This window comes from Lissotriton helveticus, chromosome 1_2 (genome assembly GCF_964261635.1).
Source record: "Lissotriton helveticus chromosome 1_2, aLisHel1.1, whole genome shotgun sequence".
NCBI classification, from domain to species: Eukaryota; Metazoa; Chordata; class Amphibia; order Caudata; family Salamandridae; genus Lissotriton; species Lissotriton helveticus.
This window is the reverse complement of record NC_136058.1, coordinates 128,781,746-128,804,148: the sequence shown is the minus strand read 5'-3', so window position 1 is coordinate 128,804,148 and position 22,403 is coordinate 128,781,746. Positions and strand designations below refer to the sequence as shown.

Sequence of the window (22,403 nt, the reverse complement as noted above, 5' to 3'; positions counted from 1 at the left end):
CTATGCCCCTACCAACCCAAAACCTTGACGGGCGGAAAGGGCATGGCGGAAGGCCTATGAGGCCGATAAGAAAGCCGCATATGTTGCCTCTGTTAAGCTCTACCATCGAGCCATCTGTAGAGCCCGCGCGGCGTTCTACGCCCTGGAATTCCGCAACAGTCCGAACCCGTCAAAAACCATCTTTAAAGTGGTGAAAGATCTTCTGGCAAAAAGGACTTCCTCCCTGCCAACCGGTTCCATCTCCCACTGTGAGGCTCTGGCATCCTTTTTTCTGGAGAAGGTCCAGGTTATTTACCAGGCCTTCCCTAGTATTGGGCCAGCTCCGGGAGCCCTAGATTGTGCTCAAGGTCATACCATCTTGCACTTCTTCCCCCCATTACTACCTGAGGGGTTTAACAAACTGTCCCAGCAAATTAAATCTGGCTCCCCTTCGGATCCATTGAGACCTGCTTTTTTCAGAGACCAGTCTTTTGTGGGACGCTCTACGGTGTGTTCCCTAGTCAATCTTTCGCTGGCCTCTGGTATAGTACCAACTAAATGGAAGCAGGCGGTGGTTTCTCCGATTCTGAAGAAGTCTTCTTTGGATCCTCTAAAACCCGAGAACTACCGCCCTATTTCATTACTCCCCTGGCCGGCGAAAGTTACGGAGGCCCATGTTAATCTGGCCCTTTCAGACCACCTTACTCGGGCCAATGTCCTGGACCCCACGCAGAACGGCTTCCGTGCTGGTCACAGCACGGAGACGGCCCTCCTCGCCATGGTGGAGCATTTGCGGCGGCGCTTGTATTATTAGACCTCAGCGCCACCTTTGACACCGTCTCTCATCGCATTCTGCTGCACCGTTTGGAGGAGATTGGCATCGGGGGGCCTGCTCTGCAGTGGTTCCGCTCCTTCCTCGACAACCGCTCTTTCTGCGTGGCCATCCCACCTTATCAGTCCAAATTCCATCCTCTGGCCATGGGGGTTCCGCAGGGCTCCTCGCTGAGTCCCACGTTATTCAACCTCTACGTGAGACCGCTGGCTGAGGTCGTCAAGCAGTGGGGCCTGGCTATGGTTTCATATGCTGACGACACTCAGCTGGCGGTTACTCTCAGCGTGGATGCGGATTTGGATGCCCCTAGGTTTCAGAATGGACTGAAGGCGGTGGCCAGCTGGATGACTGCGAATTGTCTCCAGCTTAACGCTAGTAAGACAGAAATCATGATTGTCGGTAAGCGAGTGGAGCTCTGGGGAGACAGGTGGTGGCCTTCGGAATTGGGACCATCTCCGACTCCGGTCTCTGAATTAAAAAATTTGGGAGTTTGGCTAGATTCTAGCCTTAACTTTGTCGGCCATACAAAGAAAACTGCGGTCTGCTGCTTTGGTGTGCTGCGGGGCTTAAGACCCGTTCTTACATTTTTTGATGCCCCGACCAGGCAGCTGGTGATTCAGGCGACGGTAATCTCCCGGCTTGATTACGCCAGCTCTCTCCTGGTGGGGGCTAACCAGGCTGAAATTACTTGCCTGCAGCGCGTCCAAAATGCTGCCGCTAGAGCGATAGTTGGCTTGCCTAGATTCTGCCCTGTTTCTAACATCCTCCGCTCCCTGCATTGGTTGCCGGTGAGGATGAGAATCCAGTTTAAGGTCTTATGTTTGGCCTTCAAAATTCTGAAGGGCTTTGCCTCCCAGATCCTGACCAATCTTTTATCTTTGTATGTTCCGTCTCGCTCTCTCCGATCTCTGGGCCAGGCTCTCGCCGTAGTTCCCCGGTTTAAGCTTTGTCGTGCCGGTGGCCGTTCCTTTCGAGTGAGAGCTGCGGTTATCTGGAACTCTCTCCCAGTTGAGATCCATTTGTTGGAGGATCTTCTGCAGTTCCGTAAGGCTATCAAAACCTTCTTATTTTAACTCTGACCCATGGTTGTTCTTTTGCTCCTGTTGTTAGCGGTGTTGTGTTTTACCTTGTCATGCGCCAGGACGCTCCTTTGCTGGAGCAGCTGTGCGCACAATAAATACCTGTAACATAACATAACAAATACACTTACCACCCTGCACCCCAATCCACCCCAAACCTCACAAATACCACCCTCTTTGGCTACCCACCACAATACCCTAACATACCCTTCTCACCCTATCCAACCCTGAACCCTGAAATACCTTTATCACCCTATACCTCTATCCGACCCTAAACCCTAAAAATACCCTTTCCATCTAATTCTCTTACAAACTCTTACACCCTGAAAACAGTTGTAGTTATCTAAGCTAACTATAACTTACACCCTGCAATGCACTGCTTATGACCTCACATATTGCATCATTCATGACATGGTCAGTGACATCATTGATGACATTTTCAAATGACATCACTAATGACATCACTGCTGACATTTTCGAGTGAGTGTAAGTGTTTTGTAAACGTTTCTGGGAATTAAAGATTTATACTAAGATAAATAGTAAGCTACTTTGTAAGTTAAATTACTATTCTTTTTGAACTACTACTGAGTGTTACTGTTTCTAATATATGTCATCTGAGTGGCACTGTGACTGTCTGTATCAGTGTGGGAGTGGGTGTCTGAGTGGCTGTGTGGGTGCGTGAGTGGGTGTGTGGGTGGCTGTATGGGTGAATAAGTGGGTGTGGTAGTAGCTGCATGGGTGAGTGAGTGACTGTGTGAGTTATGGGTGAGTGAGTGTGTGTGTGAGAGGCTGTATCTGTGTCTGTGACTGGCTCTATGAGTGGGTGGATGTGTTTGTGAGTGGCTGAATGGGTGACCGAGTGGCTGTGTGAATGGCTCTAAGGGTTAGTGACTGGGTGTGTAGGTGTATGTATGAGTGAGAGAGTGGCTGTCTGAGTGGGCGTATGGGTAAGTGAGTGGGTGTTTGAGTGGCTGTTTTGCACAGTATGTATTTGGGAGAGTGGTTGTATAGATGAGTGGGTGGGTATGTGAGTGATTGTATTGATGATTGAATGGGTATGTAAGTGATTTGTGGATGTGTGAGTGGAAGTACAGATGAGTGAGTAGCTCTGCTAGTAGCAGTATGGGTGAGTGAGTGGCTGTATGGGTCTATGAGTGGGAGTGGGAGTGGGAGTGGTTTTGTGGGTATGTGAGTGGCTGTATGGGTCTGTGAGTGGCTGTGTTAGTGGCTGTTTGGGTGAGTGAGTGGTTGTGTGAGTTGCAGTATGAGTGAGTGAGTGTGTGTGTCAGTTGTTGTATGGGTCTGTGAATGGGTTTGTGAGGGTAGTTTGGGTGTGCAACTGGGTGTATAAAAGGATGTATGTCGTGTGAGTGGGTGTGTGAGTGGTTCTATAGATGATGTAATTGGTGAAATCATCAGTAATGTCATTTGTGATGTCACTGACCATGTCATGAGTGATGTAATATGTGAGGTCATAAGCAGTGCATTGCAAGGGGCATAAGATATCATTAGCTCAGGAAACTATAACTGCTGGATTTCACGAGTGAAATCTGAGCCTAATTAAAATGTCCCTATAACTATTGTTGTTTTCAAGTAAATTCTATGTTTTTTTCAATACTGTTTCCTAAATATAATGTCCCTGAAACCTTAGGGTTTTTCAGTGAATTTTAATGTTTGCTTTTTTTAATTGTATTTCCTAACTGTAACTTGTAACCTTTGAAAGGGAGTGTGAGTGGCTGTATGGGTGTGCACATGGCTGTGTGATTGGGTGTGTGAGTGCACCTGTGGATCTGTGAGTGGGTGCATGAGTGTCTGCGTGGGTCTGCAAGTGGGTGTATGAGTGTCTGAATGGGTCTGTGACTGGATGCATGAGTGTATGAGTGGGTTGGTCTGTTAATGGTTGCATTAGTGTCTTTGAATGTATGTGAGTGGATCAATGAGTCTCTGAGTGGGTGAGTAGATGGGTGAATGAGTATATGAGTGGGTCTGTGAGTGGTTGTGTGAGCCTTTGAGTGGGTCAGTCAGTGGATGCATGAGTCTTTTAGTGGATCTGTGAGTGGGTGCATGAGTCTCCCAGAGGGTTTGTAATTCAGAACATTAGTGTCTGAGCAGGTCAGTGAGTAGATGGGTGAGTGTCTGAATGGGTCTGTGAGAGTATGGGTAAAACTCTGAATGGGTTTGTGAGTGGGTACTTGAGTGTCTGAGTGGTTCTGTGAGTGGGTGCATGAGTATCTGAGTGAGCCTGTGAGTGGATGAGTAAGTCTTAAAGTGGGTCTGTGAGTAGGTGCATGAGTATGGGTATATAGCAGGGAACTCACCCTACTCCCATATAGGAGGAACACTTAAGACTATTCTGTTTACTCAGGAGTTTGGATAAGCTTACCCAGACTAACCGAGCCTCAGGAGGCATGTCTTGGTTTCTAGGTTTATTGTCCTTTTATAAGGGCTTAGAGACCGTTGGTGATTGGGCGCTTTATAAATAGAAATGCATATATCTGAATGAGCCTTGAGTGGGTATGTGAGTCTCGGATGGGTCTGTAAGAGGGTGCATGAGTGTCTGAGTGTGTCTGTGAAAGGGTCTGTGAGTGCGTGTGTGAGTGTATGAGTGGGTCCATCACTGAGTGCATGAAGAAGAGTAGGGGGGCACACATGAGCTGGTCCTTGTGCCAGCTCCCCTTGTGCCAGTTCTCTTGTCCGGCTTGCCAGCAATCGGCTACCCTCTGCTGCCTTTGGTTTTGTGCCTCCACTGCTTGTTTTTTGTTTGTTTTTCTGCCTCTTCTCTCCTTGCTCTTGCCCTATATTTTGACTCTTTCTGCTTATTGCCAACCTTTATTTTCCCTCTTTCTGCTCATCTCACCTTTATTTTGTCTCTTTCTACTCGTTCTTCACCTGTATTCTGCCTCTTTCTGCTCGTTTCTCACTTGTATTCTGGCTCCTGCTGCTCATTTCTCACCTTTATTTTACATCTTTTTGCTTGTTGCTGATTTTTATTCTGCTTCTTTCTGCTCATTTCTCACCTTTATCTTGCCTCTTTCTGCTCTTTTCTTAATTCTGCCTCTTTCTGCTCCCTAATGACCTTTTCCGGGACCACAGTATCAGCGGGCTCCAAGTCTATTGTGTGAGCCAGCACTGCTGCTGCATGTAGGGTCGCTGCTGAAAATGCAGTTCCCTGTATGCAGGAGCAATAGTTGCCCTGTCCACGTATCTGAGGGCTGGGAAAGAGATGAAACCTCCACTTCCAGCGGGCAGGAGCACTTTGACAGATCTCGCCGGCAAAACCGGAGTGTTTGGTTTTGTTATGTGGGGGCTGTTAGGTCCGGGCAAGTACAGGAAACAGCTGTGTCCCAGGGGTGGGCACCCCGGGGCGTATAATAGCCAGCCCTGGGGTGAGGTGTGCCCAGGGACAATATTTATTCCACATGGGGTCCCTGTGGCCCCCCTCCTTCTTTCTACATGGGTCAGCCTGGGGAGGTGGTGGTCTTCCAGGCCATATATGGCCCGGAGGGGGGGGGGTCCCACTTGTATTTTACTTCCTGCCCCAGGGAGGTGGTGGACCCTGGGGTGCGGGGTACACCTTGACCCAAACAAGTATTCACCTGGGGAGGTGGGTTAATGCGGCTCCCTCTAATATGAAAATTAGGCCCTGAGGAGGTGCATGTCCCTGGGGCTATAGAAGCCTTAGGAGGGGAGCTCTGTGCAACCCCCTCTCTTTCTTTTAGTAAATGCCTCTGGCCCTGGACCACCCCGGGGCTCTATTCAAAACAAGCGCAGGAGCCACACTTTTTTATTTATTGCTGTGGATTTGCGGCTCCGACACATTCTCATGGCAAAATGTTTTTTTTAAAGTGCTTTTTTGTTGTGCTGTGTCGCGCCCACAGGGGGACCCCAGGACAATAGTTAGGAGGTCAGGGTATTCCAACCCTGCCCACTTTTCTTTCTTGTTTTATCCAACACTTCCTGGTTGAAGTGATGGTAGCCAATCAGATTTCAGCACGGGGACTGTCAGATCCTTGGAGCATTTGCGTCCCTATTTATACAAAAACATTATATCACTCAAACTGCTCAACGGATTTACACCAAATAACAAAAAAGGTTCTTTCTGGACCAAGAGCTACCGCTCTGCCAAATTTGGTGTAATTCCATACAGAGGTTCGGGCTGTAGTCACAACTAAAATCTCTATGGGAGTTAACATTGGAAAAATACTTTTTTTTACCCCCCCCTTTTTTCTCGGTTCCTGCTTGACGAATCACCCTGAAACTTAGTAAAGTAAAGTAAAAAACGTTTTTCCTATGAAAAAATGATCCTAACTATAACTACCTATTGACGGCCTATTAGGTGTATATATATATATATATATATATATATATATATATATATATATTACCTACTGGCGGTCGCCAGTAGGTAGTTATAGTTAGGACCTAGATTCCATAGGAAATCCGCAACATTCTATTGGGAATAACTTTGGCGCCGGTTGATGAATCTCCGTGAATTTCTCAAAGAAGATGGCCAGCTCCACTCCGCTCATTCCCTGAAAGTCTCGGGAAGATTCGTCAAGTGGGGGCTGAGAAAAAAGGGGGGTCCCAAAACGTGTTTTCCCGATGGTAATTTCCATAGGACGATTAGACACGGCTACAGCCCGAACCGCTGAACAGAATTACACCAAATTTGGGAAAATTATAGGGTCAGGTACGCAGATCACGCTTTTGTTTAAATGGTGTAAATCCCTCCAGTAGTTGCTGATAAAATTAAAGTTGAAATCAATTATATATCTATAAGCGCGCACCGTGCGCGCACCTTGCCGTGCACGAGCTTCATGCTGATTGGCTGCCACTGTCTGTCAACACTCCAAAACAGAAATTTATGGCAGCCATCTTATGCCTCAGTACACTGAGGCACAAGAAAGCAGAAAAAAAGTGTAGAACTCAAAAAGGGGGCAGGGTAGAAGCACCCTGACCCCCTAGGCCTGCTCAGGGGGTCCCACAGGGACCCCCAAGGTGAAAAAAAAACAAATCGCAGGGTGCGCGCGCGCACCCCATGATTTTCCCAAAAAAAAGAAAAAAAAATTTTTGTCTTGGGGTCCTTGTGGGAACCCCTGAGCAGGCCTAGGGGGTCAGGGTGCTTCTACCCTGCCCCCTTTTTGAGTTCTAAAACTTCTCGAGCACGAGCTGCATGCTCATTGGCTTTCAACACTTCAAACCAGTAAGTGTTGGCAGCCATCTTGTGCTCGGTAGACCGAGGCACAAGAAAGCAGAAAAACAAACGTGTAGAACACAAAAAGGGAGCAGCTAGATGCACCCTGACCCCCTAGGCCTGCTCATGCGGTCCCACAAGGACCTCCAAGGCCAAAAAGTTTTTTTTTTTTAAACCCGGTATGTTTACTTAAAAATGACCCCCCAGGGGGACCAAATTGTGGGGGCATAGCGATAAAGAAGTGTGGGGGGTGCCCAATCCCCCCCCACACTGCCCCAGGGACCGCCACCCTCCGGGGCAAGGCAACGCAGCCCCCTGGCACACACTGGAGGCTCCTGGTGGGCTAGTTGCCTCCCAGGGACCCCCAGTATGCAAGGGGAATTAGTTCCCCCTCTGCAAATGTGCCCGTGGGCTGCGCTGCAGAGAGGTGTAAAAAAGGGTATGGCCTCATTACACCTCTCTGCAATGCAGCCCCCTGTGGAATATTGGAGGTTCCTGGTGGGCTAGTTGTCCCCCAGGGACCCCCAGTATGCAAGGGGAATTAGTTCCCCCTCTGCAAACGCGTCAGGGGGCTGCGTTGCAGAGAGGTGTACAAACATTTGTTATCAATTTATATTAAAAATATGCAATGTAAAAATAATATATCTAAAAATAAAAAATGTATAATAATATAGTAAATCAGTATAAAAAATATAACAATTATTACATAAAAAAAATTCATTTACAAAACCATTGAAATTCACTGAAAAAACCATAGGTTACAGCCACGTTATAGTTAGGAATTAGCATTTAAAAAACCTTTGAAATTCACTGAAAAAAACGTAGGTTTTACACACGTTATAGTTAGGAAGTAGCATTTACAAAACCTTTGAAATTCACTGAAAAAAATGTAGGTTTGACACATGTTATAGTTAGCTGGACATTTCACTCATATAAAACCATTGAAATTCCCCCGTTATAGTTAGTTCAGCTAACTATAACTCGCGCACCCGCAATGCACTGCCGATGACGTCACATATTACATCACTCATGACATGGTCAGTGACATCACTCATGACATCACTGATGACATCTCAAATGACATCACTGATGACATAACTGTTGACATCATCCTTGTGGAAGAGTGGCAGACCTTCTCTCACCCTAATATAACCTTTATTACACACATTCAAAAATAGAAAATACATTTTCAATACAATAGACATACCAATTCCACTTACAACACACCTATTTAGTAATTCCAAGATCTATACACACATCCACTCATTCAACAGACATATACAGTCACTCATACATGTACTCACTCATCATATGTACTCATACACTGATACATCCTGATCATCCTGTTAGACACCGACACTCATCCATAGAGTTACTCACACATAACTCATATGTACTACTTTAAAAGATATGTACTTACTCACAAATACACTATTAAAACAGTCATTAATTCACTAACACACCCAAATATACGCTCATCCACCCATACAGAAAAAAAAATTACCTATATAGCTACTCACCTCACACACTCATCCACCCATACAGTCCTGCACATATGCTGCCTTCAACACATACAAGCAGTAAGTCATTCATTCATGCATCTATGCACTACGTAAGACCTCCCAACAAAGAATACAGACACTCAGACACTCCTACTGATAATCAAACAAACAATAACCTATATAGACACTCATGTATCACTCATATAGCTACTCACCAACACATGCAGCCACTTATACAGAAAGTGAGAGACTGATACTGAAATGTATATATTTAAACATTACTCACTAACCCATGTATTCATTAAGATACACTTAATCAGTCAGTTATACAATCTATTTTCACCAAAAAAGCAGCCATTTATACACTTATATACCCATTTCTTCTTCCATCAACCTTCAGATATACATATATAAAACATATTTAATTTTCAGAAAAACACCCATTCACTGGATGATTTCATCAGTGATGTCATCAGTGATGTCATTTGAGATGTCATCAGGGATGTCATGAGTGATGTCACTGACCATGTCATGAGTGATGTAATATGTGCCATCATCAGCAGTGCATTGCGGGCGCGTGAGTTATAGTTAGCTGAACTGACTCTAACGTGGTAATTTCAATGGTTTTATATGAGTGAAATGTCCAGCTAACTATAACATGTGTCAAACCTACGTTTTTTTCAGTGAATTTCAAAGGTTTTGTAAATGCTACTTCCTAACTATAAAGCAAGGAGGAAAAAACGAAGCACCAGCCCCAATGGGAGTGGAAACACGGGGCAAGAAGCAACAAAAACAAGTATGACGGTGGCCAACCTCTCAGAACGTATTCTGTCCACTGAGGAAATTGATGTCCTCTCCCTGGGATTATCCTTTTGCCCTACCAGCAATATGAACTTTGCACGTACACGAGTGGATTTATTCTTTTTTTCAAGAAAATTCAAACTGAAGAAGTGGTTTAATACTAAATCCAAGGGACACACCAGTAATGAAGGACCTAACACTGTGAGTAACCTCAATACTGATGATCTAGCTCTATGTGATTTTATGGTGAATGATACACAGGAAACATTGACTGAACCAGATATGAACAATTGGGGGTTCAATACTAACGGGAACTCGGGGAGTAAGTTAAAACCTTCCTTCCTAATGTACAATGTGAGGCTATCGATCTCTTTGAGAAGGGGGTCCTTGCAGATCTAAGAAAACTGAGATCGTCCAAAATTCCAGTACATCAGAAAAACCTCACTACCTCTCAGATTAATGCCATTGATAGGCTAAGGTCGGATGACAGGATTGTAGTGCGCCAATCTGATAAGGGGGTAATGTGGTGGTTTTAAGTAAAGAAAAATACTTGGCGGAAGGCATTCGACAGCTACAAGATGCCACCTGCTACCAAAAATGTACAGGTGCAGAAATATTAAAATCTAATATGACATACAGAGAAATGCTTGTCAAATGGCGGGAGAAGGGACAGCTTGAATGGGAAGAATTTTACTATCTGTATTGCCCCCATCCACGTATTCCAGTTCTGTACCTTCTACCTAAGTTACATAAGAACTACCAGGATCCCCCGGGAAGACCTATAGTCTCCTCCATGGGATCTCTACTAGAAAATACATCGAGATTTATTGATTACTTCCTAAGACCATATGTAGTGGCACTTCCCTCGTACTTAAGGGATACAACCCATTTCCTCACCAGTATACAAGGCATATATTGGGAGGAGAATTTTGTCCTATGACCCTGGATGTTGGTAGCCTTTATACCAGCATTAGGCACCAACCAGGGTTAAATGCTATCAGACATTTTTTCAAAACTCGATCAGTTTCCCTACTCGATCATTCCAATATGATCATAAGGATGATCGAATTCTGTCGGACAAATAATTTCTTTGTCTTTGATGGGACTATCTACAGGCAGTCACAGGGCACCGCGATGGGCACCTGCTTCGCCCCCAGCTACGCGAATTTATTCATGGGCTGGTGGGAGGAGCAGGTGGCCTCATCGATGATAGAGTTTAACACCAAAGTCGCCCTGTGGCTCCGCTATATTGACGACATTTTCGTCATTTGGAATGGATCAGAGCAATCAGCTAGGGACTTTGTGAGGAAGTTAAATGCGAATGATCTTAATTTAACTTTCAGTGCAGACATCAGCAAAACTTCAATTGAGTTTTTGGATATTTCGGTGATCATTAAAGACCATAACATTGAAACTAAATTGCACCGGAAAACAACCGCAGGGAACAGTATTTTGAGGGTGAATAGCTCACATCCCCGTAATCTGGTACAGAGTATCCTGTATGGCGAACTTTTACGGGCAAAAAGGAATTGTAGCTCTCCTACAGCATTTGAAGAAGAAAAACTCACAATGTATGAGATTTAAAGAATGAGGTTATGGAATGAAAACTATCTCAGATGCTTGTAACAGAGTAGAGAGTATTGAGAGGAATGACCTGCTTTATCCAGTGAGAAAGGAAGATGAGACAGACAAAGATTCATCACTACTTATTGTGGACAGGCCAACAGTGTCCGGCGGATATTTAATAAACATTGGCATGTCCTCTTAAGTGATGAACATCTGAAACCTGATCTTGGGAGCAATCCACAGATCATGTTCCGGAAAAGCAGAGCATTAAAAGACGAACTGAGCCACAACCACGTTACACAAATGAACCAAGGCCAAGTGTGTATTCAACCTGGTTTCAAATGCTGTAACAAATGCAAGGCCTGTAAAGGGAGTTCCAATTGTAACAAACTGACAATCCCCAGTACAGGAAAGGAATTTACAATTAAAAAACATCTAACGTGTAACACAACACACTGTGTATATATTCTAATTTGCCCATGTAACAAATGGTATGTGGGAAGTACGAAACACCAGGCCAAGAAGAGAGTCCTAGAGCACCTTCGAGCTATTAGGAATAACAACAGATTATATCCCATAGCTCGTCATTTTCACTCGCATCATTACCAAGATGAGACAGGAGTACGTATGGTTGTGATTGACAGGGTGGACCTTGGGATCAGGGGGGAGATCAGGAATTGTCCTTACGCAAATTGGAATCATTGTATATCATTGATTTCGAAAGCATTACACCGAATGGATTAAATGTTACGGAGGAATTATCAGTACACCTGCATTAATTTAGAGTTTAGAATAGTATATGTTCGCAGCTGCTAGTTTTAAGTCATTTTAAATTCTTTTTTTATTTTTAGGTGCTTGGAAGGTGTAGAATTTTGGGGCCACGAAAAGATGCACATGGAGGCTCAACTCGCCCAGTCTACAGAACTAGGTTATATATGAGTGGAGGATACACACTTGTGTGGAGTAACAGTGTTAAAGCCCACTTGGGTTTAATTCTCCAAGTATATTATATGATGTTAGACTAGGAGTTTTGTTATGGACTGTTCCTTTGAGATTGTGCTAACGCTGTGTCTAGCCATTATTGAGCAACATGACTGTGTCGGATCATCTTTTACAACTTACTATTTCAGCTATGGGAGTTTGGGAGATGATGCCTAACTGTTTATATTTTGAATGTATTGATAATCCAAGCCCACTGGGGCAAAAATGAACTATCTCGATATTTGAGATGATGATACTAGTCATGTTAGAAATTGTCATAAATTGAAAGTTTTGTGACTGTTTTTAATATTCAATCATTGGGACATGTACAAATTACCAACTGAGCTATGTGCGCCTATTGTACTTTACTTGTTGACCGTTATACATTTTGTTTCTGCACACTCCAAAATGGCCGATACAATCACCATTATTAACTCAGCACCTACAAATGGTCCTATGTTGATGTCTATGTCCATGTGTTGCACGAATGAATTTAAATATGATTGTTGGCAGTGAGACTCTCGAACGTGATCAAGGCTTTACCGCCGAAACGCGTTGTTTGTTGCCGCAATAAATCACTCTTTGCAGAAGGAAGGTGTCCGAGTATCTTTTGACTGGTAAAAGATCGATGAGAGGATATATATATATATATATATATATATATATATATATGGGATGCATGGTAAAAGCACCAAAAAATTGGATGTGTGGAAAATACATGTGTGGTAAAATTTGCGTGGTAAAGGATGTTTCCCTTCATAATATAACCCTAAAAGTATATAAGGCAAAGTGAACCTACTAGCGCTCACATTCAAAAGGTTTCTCATTTCATCTTTTGTGTTTATTTACTTTGCCCTATTGCATACCTATAACAAAATTCAGAACATCTACATTCTGTTTGCACCAGGTGTTCAACAACAAATCTAAAGCACCAACTACTGACTTTTCAGAACTGTACCAAACCACAAATGAGCCTATTTTATTTTGGAGCCTGTGCTTACAATGTTAAAATCAAAAGCTACAAATCCCAGAATACAAAGTGCTATTTAGCTACAATGCCATGGCTGGTAGAAGCTGTGACACCGGGTCAAACAGCAGCATTGCTCAGAATAGCTCTTTCATTTAATTAAATTAAGACAAATGAGTCAGGTCTGGTATTTTCATTGCAGGGATGAATTTTGAAATGAGGGTTGTGATTTTATGCTATTGACTTCCAGGAAAGTGCTTTCCAAAGCAATTTGTTTAATATGTGACCATTTTTACAACTGTTTTCTTACCAGAACGGACAGTTGTCCATGCAAGAATGTATTTTGTTGTAATCAATGTTCCTTCTAATGTCTTTCCCTTGTGTGGGGCAGTGAATGGTTTTTTTGCACTGCTGCCAAGACAATGTGCTTTAAAGGCATGTGAAAAATCTTTAAAAAAGTAAGTGAGATACCAGACTCAGTGGTATTTGCCAAAGGTGAAATTACTCAGCCTTTAACCCAAGATGACACCGCAGGGTTCAACCTTTGTCCAACCTTAAAACACCCAGCAGGAACCTATTACTGAGCCAATAGGGTGAAGAAAGGACTCAGAGTGGACACTGCATAAAGTTATCAGATCCCTTAGCATTATTGTACTAACACTAACGAGGTGTTGAAGTTTTTTACGCAGGGCAGCACTCTGCTCCAGGAGCCCAAGGTGAGTGGTTAATCCAGTGGTTATAGGTTTTTGTTCATATTAGATTTATTCTTGTTCTTTCAAGGAGACCATTCCTTGAATTTACGCCATTGCCTTTGAGGTGGATTAAAACTACTAACCTTTAGGAAAGATTATTAGTGGAGGATATGTGAGTTCATGTAAATGGTCAGTGGGATTAGTGGATGAGTTAGAGCAGATTACATATTAGTTATTGCTAAATAGCAAGGGGTGGATTTCAAAGAAAGACAGGTTGTAATGTTTGAGGTGAGATGTGGGTAATTTGAACACATACAATAATAGAGATTAAGGCATGCACAGACACACTTTAGAGTAGTCTTTCCTCAGAGAGGAGGTATGCCAAGGATGGAAATAAGGAGAGTGCCTTTCAAAGAAAACAAAAGAGAGTCGATATTCTAAAGTTTTAAGTCTACCTCTAAAGTTTCATGCAGGGTTTTAGTCACATAGAGTAGATTTTTGAGGTAGGATGCACTTTGAGGATACAAAAATGTAGAAAGGAACATCTTTATTTCAATGTGGGATAGCACTGTAGTAGGCACTTTTGATTGGTAATAGAATGAGATGAACAATCTGTCCAATGTTAAACTGCTGCTAAACTACTATGACAGCTTGGACAGCTGATCAGGTCCGGGATTGGAAGTGTAAATTAATGGTTGAGTACATATATAAGAACATATCAAGAGCTTTAGGGTGCGCTAGAATGACACAGTAACCTCATAATCAAAGCAACATGAGAGAATATGCAGGGTAAATAATCCAAACATGGAAAGGAGATTGTGTAAATGCTGGAGCCATGTCTTCTGATGCTTACCCTTAACATTTGCCTCATTTGCCTAAGTACTGAAGCAAAGCATTTGGATATCCTTTGTTTAGCATGGCCAGGGGGTGAGGATAGCTTTCCAGACAGTGGAATTGTATTAGCTACATTACTGTAGGGGGAGGAAGGGGATCAAGACACTAAGGTGAGGAGGGAGGGGCCAGGCTACCTTTAGAAATTCCAGTCAGTCTTTTGTTTAACAAGGAAATGTAAATCAGTCATGCTGAGCACAGCCATTTGGTGGATGGAAGGGGGAAGCGGTGTGGCTGAGGTGTGGTGTTCAAGGTCAGGACATTTTTAGGTTAGGTCTCTCTTTTGTATCCTCCTATTTGCTGCTCTAGGAAGGATAACAGTAAGGTGCTGAGATCTCACACTTCTTAGTGTTCATATTGGGGGTGGGGGGGGGGGGGCTTCAGCTTGAATCCAGCCACAGTACTTCCTGCTGTAAAAAAGGATGTTTTTGAGGGTAGTCACAGAAAGACAGTGGAAGCCTCAGCCTAGTACAGGGCTCATGGAAGGAAAGGAACAATTAATGCAGAGGACAAGGCAAGAGGTTTTGTGTGAAATATTTCCTTTCTACTCCATGGAATGAAATTATTTACACAGTCCTGTGCAGGTAAATGGGCTACCTGTGTAAGGTACTTAGAGCGATGAAGGCTCTCTGTGTTATCAACCCACCAGTATAAAACTTCCTCTTGTTGCTTCTGATCCGAAGCCAGCCATCTGCGTCATCTGATTGCACGATACCTTGTTTGGGGATAACACATACACTAGTTGAGCATCAGTAGTGTAGGACTGCCAGTCTTTTGTAAACTCTGCTTGAGAAGTCACCATTTCATAGGGTATAAGAGTTTGAATGCTTTTAAATACAACCCCCTGGAATTCTGGACTATAGAAAATGAAGGATGGAACGTAGAACATGAACTCACAGTAAAGGGTGGAGGCAGCCCTTAGGCATTCTGGGTCAGATATGTTTACTGCTGTTAGCCCTAAAGATAGCCCCACAAGATAAGGCAAATATATGTTTCTAACTACTAACTCTAAGATCTTTAAGCATTTTGTGCTTGTCAGGGCATTAAAAAGAGTGCCCCGAGTTTGGTCATGGTAAAATCGCTTGTTGGAACCAAACACAGTCCATGTTTAGTATGCACTGCATTGTCTGTATTATCAACATGGTAGCGACACCAGAAACTCTATGAAACATTTTAATCCATTCCCTTCAGCACCCTTGTCCCACACGAAATGAATGATGTTATTGTTACATTCGGGAGGGTTGTGATTTACTTATCTTGTAGTGAATGAAGCCTACAAAACAACACTTGGTGAGCTTAGCTCAACTGGCATGAGGAGCTTGAGCTCTTTCGACATACTATCCTGACTTGTGCATCAGGAGAGTACTGCAAAGGCTGCACTACATCTCTTGCATGTGGCAAAACTCAGTAACTTGACAAATGAAATCATTTTAGGGATGGCACCAGTCACACATTTGTTTTAACCTGGCATGTAGTAATATAGATCAGCCAGTAAATATCAAATAATTCCTATCAGCATTTGCTTCTTTTAAATTAAAAACAATATAGAAGAGGAGTGGCTTCGCACAGCAATGAGCCCTAAAAAACCATAACTGTTAAGCCTTCTCAGCCAAAGTTGAAGCAGCCTGCATATCACTAAAGCACACAGATTGAGCAATGTGCTCACTACTCTGCCAACACAAACAGGGTGTGTTTTCATGTTTTAAAGAAGGGAACAGTCTAACACAGTATTAAAAATAAGAAAATAAGTAGTGATTGTAAGAGTCTCTGTTAGAAACTCGAACTCGAGTCTGTACTGGCTCTCTTTTTCTTTAGTACCAATTAAGGCACATACGCCACAGTTTTAAAGCCTATTGGAGATGGGGGGGGGAAATAATTGACGATTAGCAAAAAACACAACTTTTCAGATTTGTAGTCACTGATTGAGAAAGGGAGTTGGTGGTTAAGGCAACGCCAGCAGCAGCAATCATGGCCTGTGATTTGCGACGCCCCATCAAAACCTACCATCTGCTGTTGGTGATAGTAAATGTATCAAAGATGTGGTTAATGTCCTAGGTGCAGGAATCGTCACCCATTTTCCTGACACTGTGACACCTTTTGTCCCTTTCTTATATGTGTGTTCTTGCTTTAGGAACACACTGTGAAGACAGCCCGTATTATGTACTCATGTGACAGGTGCACAGTGTGACCTCATGTCCATCTCTGTTACACATTTTATATTCCAGCTGTGGGAGCACAGTTGTGAGAGGAAAACACTGTGGGACTTTGTCTATTTTAGTGTGTTTGGCGGTAAGCGAGTATCCTAATGCTTCATCACATACTACACTTCACTTTGGCTCACCCCAGAATGTGACTGATCACCCGCTTGGGCTGGGCTCAAAACGTGCACTTTGTTGTGAGAGAGACCAGGCACCTTTTTACTCACCGCAGACTGTGCCTGATTGCCCAATTGTACTGAGTTCTAAACAGGCACTTTGCTGGGAGAGAGATCGGGCACCTTCTTGCCTTCCCGAGCCTGTACCTGCTGCAGCCGAGAGACCCCGCTCATTGATCAGGAGCATTGCCTTTCAATGCTGGGCCCCACCTACCCTTCAGAAGGGGGACTGCTGCAGCGCAGCACCAACTCAGTGCGGTCCCCGGCAGATGACCGCTACATCGAGAGCCCAGACTATGAGGCCCCTCAGCCAGCGGTTTGCTTTGCTGGAGTTGAGCGCCTGGAGAAGGTACTGTGTACAAAGAACCAGTGCGGTCCCGGGGGACTCATTGAGGATCTCCTGTGCTTGTTGGGCATGACTTGCACTACTACTTTTCAGCCGCATAATTCACAAGCCTCTTTTTGAGGTCATGACCAATGCAACTAGGCCAAAGTGACCCTGCATAGTCTACGAAACACGACTGTTCTCCCAAAACTCCAAACCGTAAAGCACTGTGGGCCAGATGTAAGTAATCCCAGATTACCAATTCTTAAATACCGAATCATACCGATTCGGTATTTAAGAACTGGCAATCGGGATGTAGGTATTTTTACCGATTCAATTACCGAATCGGTAAAAATCGGTAATTACCGAATCGGTATTTACAGATTCGGTAATTGCCATTGATTCCTATGGGCCTTGAGGCCCATTGGAATCAATGGCAATTAACGAATCGGTAAATACGGATTCGGTAAAATTACCGAATTTACAAGGGGGACAGGGTTTCACTTTGACACCCTGTTGCACCCCAGATTCTGTGTTGTCTGCAATGTGTCACACATACATGCCCTTAGGGCATGTATGTGTGCCACATGGCACCGGTGTACATGCACAGATGTGCATGTACACAGAAATTCATAATTTACCACCAAATATTATTTGGTGGTAAATTATGAATCGGTAATGGCCTGTGGCACTGTTTAAAGTGCCACCTACATCTGGATTTACCGATTTGGTAACTTTACCGATTCGGTATTTTACCGAATTGGTAAATTTACCGAATCGGTACAATTCAGTCCACCTACATGTCAAATCCCAAATACCGGTCAGTAACGGCCGAAATCGGCCGTTACCAACCGGTATTTGGCGACCTACATCTGGGCCTGTGTATTTACTACATACCCTTAAACAAATGCTCCTACCTTGAAACGTATTCATTCGATTTTCATCATCATTTTGGTCTTGTTTTGTTAAGAATATAATATGCTATTTTTACAAACCTGTGTGGAGTCTTTATGGCGTATATTCATTGTGTTACTGTGTGTGTGTGTGTTGCACAAATACTTTACACATTGCGTCTTTTGATAAGAGTGCCTGCTCTGTTAAAGCTATCAGATGGTGAGTACTGATTATCTAGCTTACCCTGACTAGAGTGGTGGGTTTCTGCGTGGCCTGGATGTATACCGTAGCCAACCAGACACCCCATTTCTAACAATAAATCTGCGACGGGCACAATCAAACAGTCCAAATGTAAATATTTAAAGCACTCCCCAGCCATCAAATCAAAGCAGGCCTCCATAGAAGCTTCACAATGTATTCCAATTGAATTCTTAAGTTACAGAAGAATACAGCTTGTAACATGCATGAGTTGTACTCTCACAATCAATAGTTTGCAACAAAATGGCTCTCATGTTCATTCCATTTGTCCCATTTCTTACCTGGACATCGTATTAGTCCACTCACTCATCAAAAGAGTGACATACTTGATCACCACATCACTTAGTTATAAGTAGTGCCTGTGCTGCACAGTATCTCAGTCACCAGCACTCATATCCACATGGTGTTCCACCATTTCTCGGTGCAGTCTTCGGTTTAGTGATGCTCAGTTAAAACAGGGTCAATGACAGTGGCTCTTGAGGCACTTGGCTGTATTGTTGAGGTACAGAGTATGAGTCATGTATGTGCATGTATTTCCTGCATGGTACAAATCATCAGGGTCTTTGACAAGAAGCCAATGTTTAACCAGTTTTGGTATCTCTGCCATGCTGCTCTTGAGTAACATAATGAAATCACCATGGTGCAGCAACAGCACAGACATGTGCCTGGGCAGGGCTACAGCTTCCATTGGAGCAGCAGGTGCAGTGGCAATGGGGCACAAGGAGCTTAGGGTCCGCTTGAGTCCTGATTATTGTTGTATTTGACAGTTCAAACAGGAAAGAATTTTCCTGCATTCGCTAGTGCCCATGACACACAGCTATGCCTCTGTGCCTGGCATTCATTAATTGTTATGGTCTAGCTTGACAGTGCAGCTGTCTCCAGACAATTATGTGAGCATCACTAGAGAGAGGCTTTGGCTCCACCCATAAGTTGGGAGCCAGGAGTACGTTTTGATTGGGAAGAAGTTGTATGCTTCCACAAAAAAGTGCTCAACCTCCAGCAAATGTGATCATTTTTCTTATTTATCCAACTGTCTGAGCTTGAATTCTCAGAGGCACATACATGATATTGCAATGCTGTTAAAGTTCTAGATAACTAGATAATGTATGCTGTTTTTTTCTCCAGCACAGATGGGAGGATGGGAGTCGTTAACCTAAATTGATTTTTAGGTCTGGCTTGACAGCGTAAGGCTCACCTGATTTTAACCTACACCAATATTATTCTACAGTTCTTTGTTTCCATACAAATACACATTCCTTCCCATGCTACTAACTTCTAATGATTCATTATAGCATTCATCATTACATTAAAGCCAGACATATTGGCATTGCCAATCCGTGCTGCATTGTGGTTCCAAACATTCTGCACAAATTACTATGTGGGAAAATGTTAAACACTACTAATAGTGGCTTTTGTCTATAGGGCTAACACCAAACCACTAATAGGAGATAATGTACTTTGTTAAAGATAGCCACAACATTTGGACTTATAGGTTCGGCTTCCAGAGGAATATTACAAATAGACATGACATGCAGATCTAACAAAAGATTGCATAGTTCAACATTGGTCCCCAACAAAATGTAGTGTTGTTCAACTAAATGTTACATTTTAAACCTTTAAATTTTTTATGTTAATGGTATTTGTGGTAAGTGTTACTAAGTGATTATTCTACACATACTTATATAGAATCGGCATGCTTATAGGAATCCAGTCTAAATTTCAAAACACATGAATGTACAAATTTACAGTAAAACTTAGAGGTAAGCGAAATATTTTTCCTGATAGATTGGGAAAGTTATGTGAAAATACTCGAAATTATGCATGTAGCAGGAAACGTGGTTTGCCCGGTATCTGGTGAGAGCTTTGTGCAGGAGGGCATACCTTAGTGACTTGTACATAAGGAGACTAGTTCGATCAGAAAATTTCTCTCTATTGAACCAGTCGCTATGGGCAAATAGTTCAAAATGGCATTTTTGCCTATTTAGAGGAACAAAAACAGATTACCAATTTCATTCAAATTTTGCAGCATCATTAAAATGTTGACCTAGCCTTAGGAGTGCTGGCACATCAGTGGGAGTAGGAACTGTGCACATAGGGGCATATTACCAACAAGTAGCGATATTTATCGCTAAATAGGCTTAGCGACGATTTTTTTTATTGCTGCCTTTCGCTGGATATGTTAGCAGAGAAAACATGCTTTTAGCAACGTTTTTCTCCATTTTGTTAAAATATCCAGCGATAGCGGAGAAATGCGTGAATATCGCTGAGAATACAGCGATATTCAAGCATTAGCGACGAAATGCTCTTAGCCATGTTATCCACCTCCCATTGGATAACATGGCTAAGAACTGGTCTGAGCAGGCGTTGGATATTGGCGATAGCGGGAATATTTCCATCGCTACGCCTGCCTTGCTAATAGGCGATAGCGATGTTAGCGACTGCTTTCAGTCGCTAACAGGTTGGGTACGCCCACTTTGCATATCATTAGCGATAAATACCGCTGACATGCAAAGCGGGCCCCAAACCGCTCGCTATCACCTAAAAGCTGTCGCTAACATCAGTTAGCGACAGCTCGCTAATAGAGCCATAGAATTATCGCCGCTTAGCGGCCGAAAACGGCCGCTAAACCGGCGATAATTGCCTATCGCCACCCTTGGTAATATGCCCCATAGTACCCAGGCGATCTTTTTTGTGTCGCAAGCCGATGGTGAATATTGATAACAGGCGACCATACTTGAGAGTCAAGTGTCTGATATCATCGGAAGTGAAACCAGGGGTTGAGAGTAGCAAAGGTGAGCGGTGGGAAATGAAAGCATAAATTATCTCTAGATCTCCTCCAGAAATGTTGCTTAGTAGAATCCAGCCGAATTACAATTCCATGATATGTTAATAAATTAATCACTGAATTAAAATCATGTGATACATGTAATCTAGAAATCCACATTTATATTATTGAAATTTGCAAAAGGTACTTACATTTTCATGAGTCACTGTTGACATTTTACCGGATTTGGCAATAGGTAATCTTTCCTGTGCAAGCATGTGGAGTTCATTTGATGAAAATCTGAAAAATAATTAGATTTGTGTAAGGTCATCCGTGGGATGGAGGCAAGAAAGAGAGAAGCCTGTTTAATTTGAAATCTAGGCGTACGTGTAATTCACTGCTATGTTTAGTTTCTGCAGAATTGTGTGTCAGATTAACAAATTGCCTCTGTATGAAACTCTTGAACATTGTTTCCTCTTAATCTGATGTTTAGACGGCCAAGCAGCACCACACAAGCCTGTAGCTGCACGCACAGGGCCAACGATAGCCTGCCCCGGGCACAAATACAGCATCATAATGATTTAATTTCAATTCTGCAAAGGCGCAGTTCACTTTCAGGGTGCCATCTGTTCACTCAGCTCATTGTGGCACAGCACACATGGTGCCGCTTTCCGTCCCAGATAGGTCAGAATCTGGAACTGCAGTGACTAACTGAGTTCCTGCTCATGATGGATTGCTTAAAGTTGTTTTACAAATGTATACAAATCTTGGAAAAATATTCGAATAGCACTGCCATTTGATACGGAAATTGAGCTGAATTTACTAACATATTTGTAAAAGTGAGGGGAAAATGTATCGCTCACTAATCGTTATTTTCACCCAGAGAACTCTGGGGCATATTATCAAGGATCGGTGTTAAAATTATCGCCGTTTTATCGGCAGGAAACTGTAGATAAAACGGCGATAATGGGCTTGATAATACGCCCTTGTTAATTCCCATAGAAGCCCATGTTAACATCAGAACATGGGCTTCTATGGGAATTAACAAGGGCGTATTATCAAGCCCATTATCGCCGTTTTATCTGCAGTCTACTGCCGATAAAACGGCGATAATTTTAACACCGGTCCTTGACAATATGCCCCTCTGAGAATTGTATGTCTGTATTATGACGGGATAAGCGGAGAATATCTAAACTAATATTTTTGCTAGTGATGCGATGTGGAGGTTTGGTGAACATGAACAAAGATGTATAGTAAATGTCAGAGGCAACAGAGTTCAACTGGCAGGCTGTGGTGATACACAG

At 43.2% G+C, this 22,403-nt stretch overlaps 1 long non-coding RNA gene across 1 annotated transcript in view; it reads right to left on the bottom strand.

Annotated features, from left to right (window-relative positions):
- Nucleotides 1-21,401, bottom strand: part of LOC144807788 (uncharacterized) — a 773,993-nt gene extending 752,592 nt beyond the window's left edge. The window contains exon 1 of the long non-coding RNA XR_013606447.1: nt 21,312-21,401. This is a non-coding gene — a long non-coding RNA (uncharacterized LOC144807788). The remainder of the gene's footprint in view (nt 1-21,311) is intronic.
- Nucleotides 21,402-22,403: the final 1,002 nt, after the last annotated feature.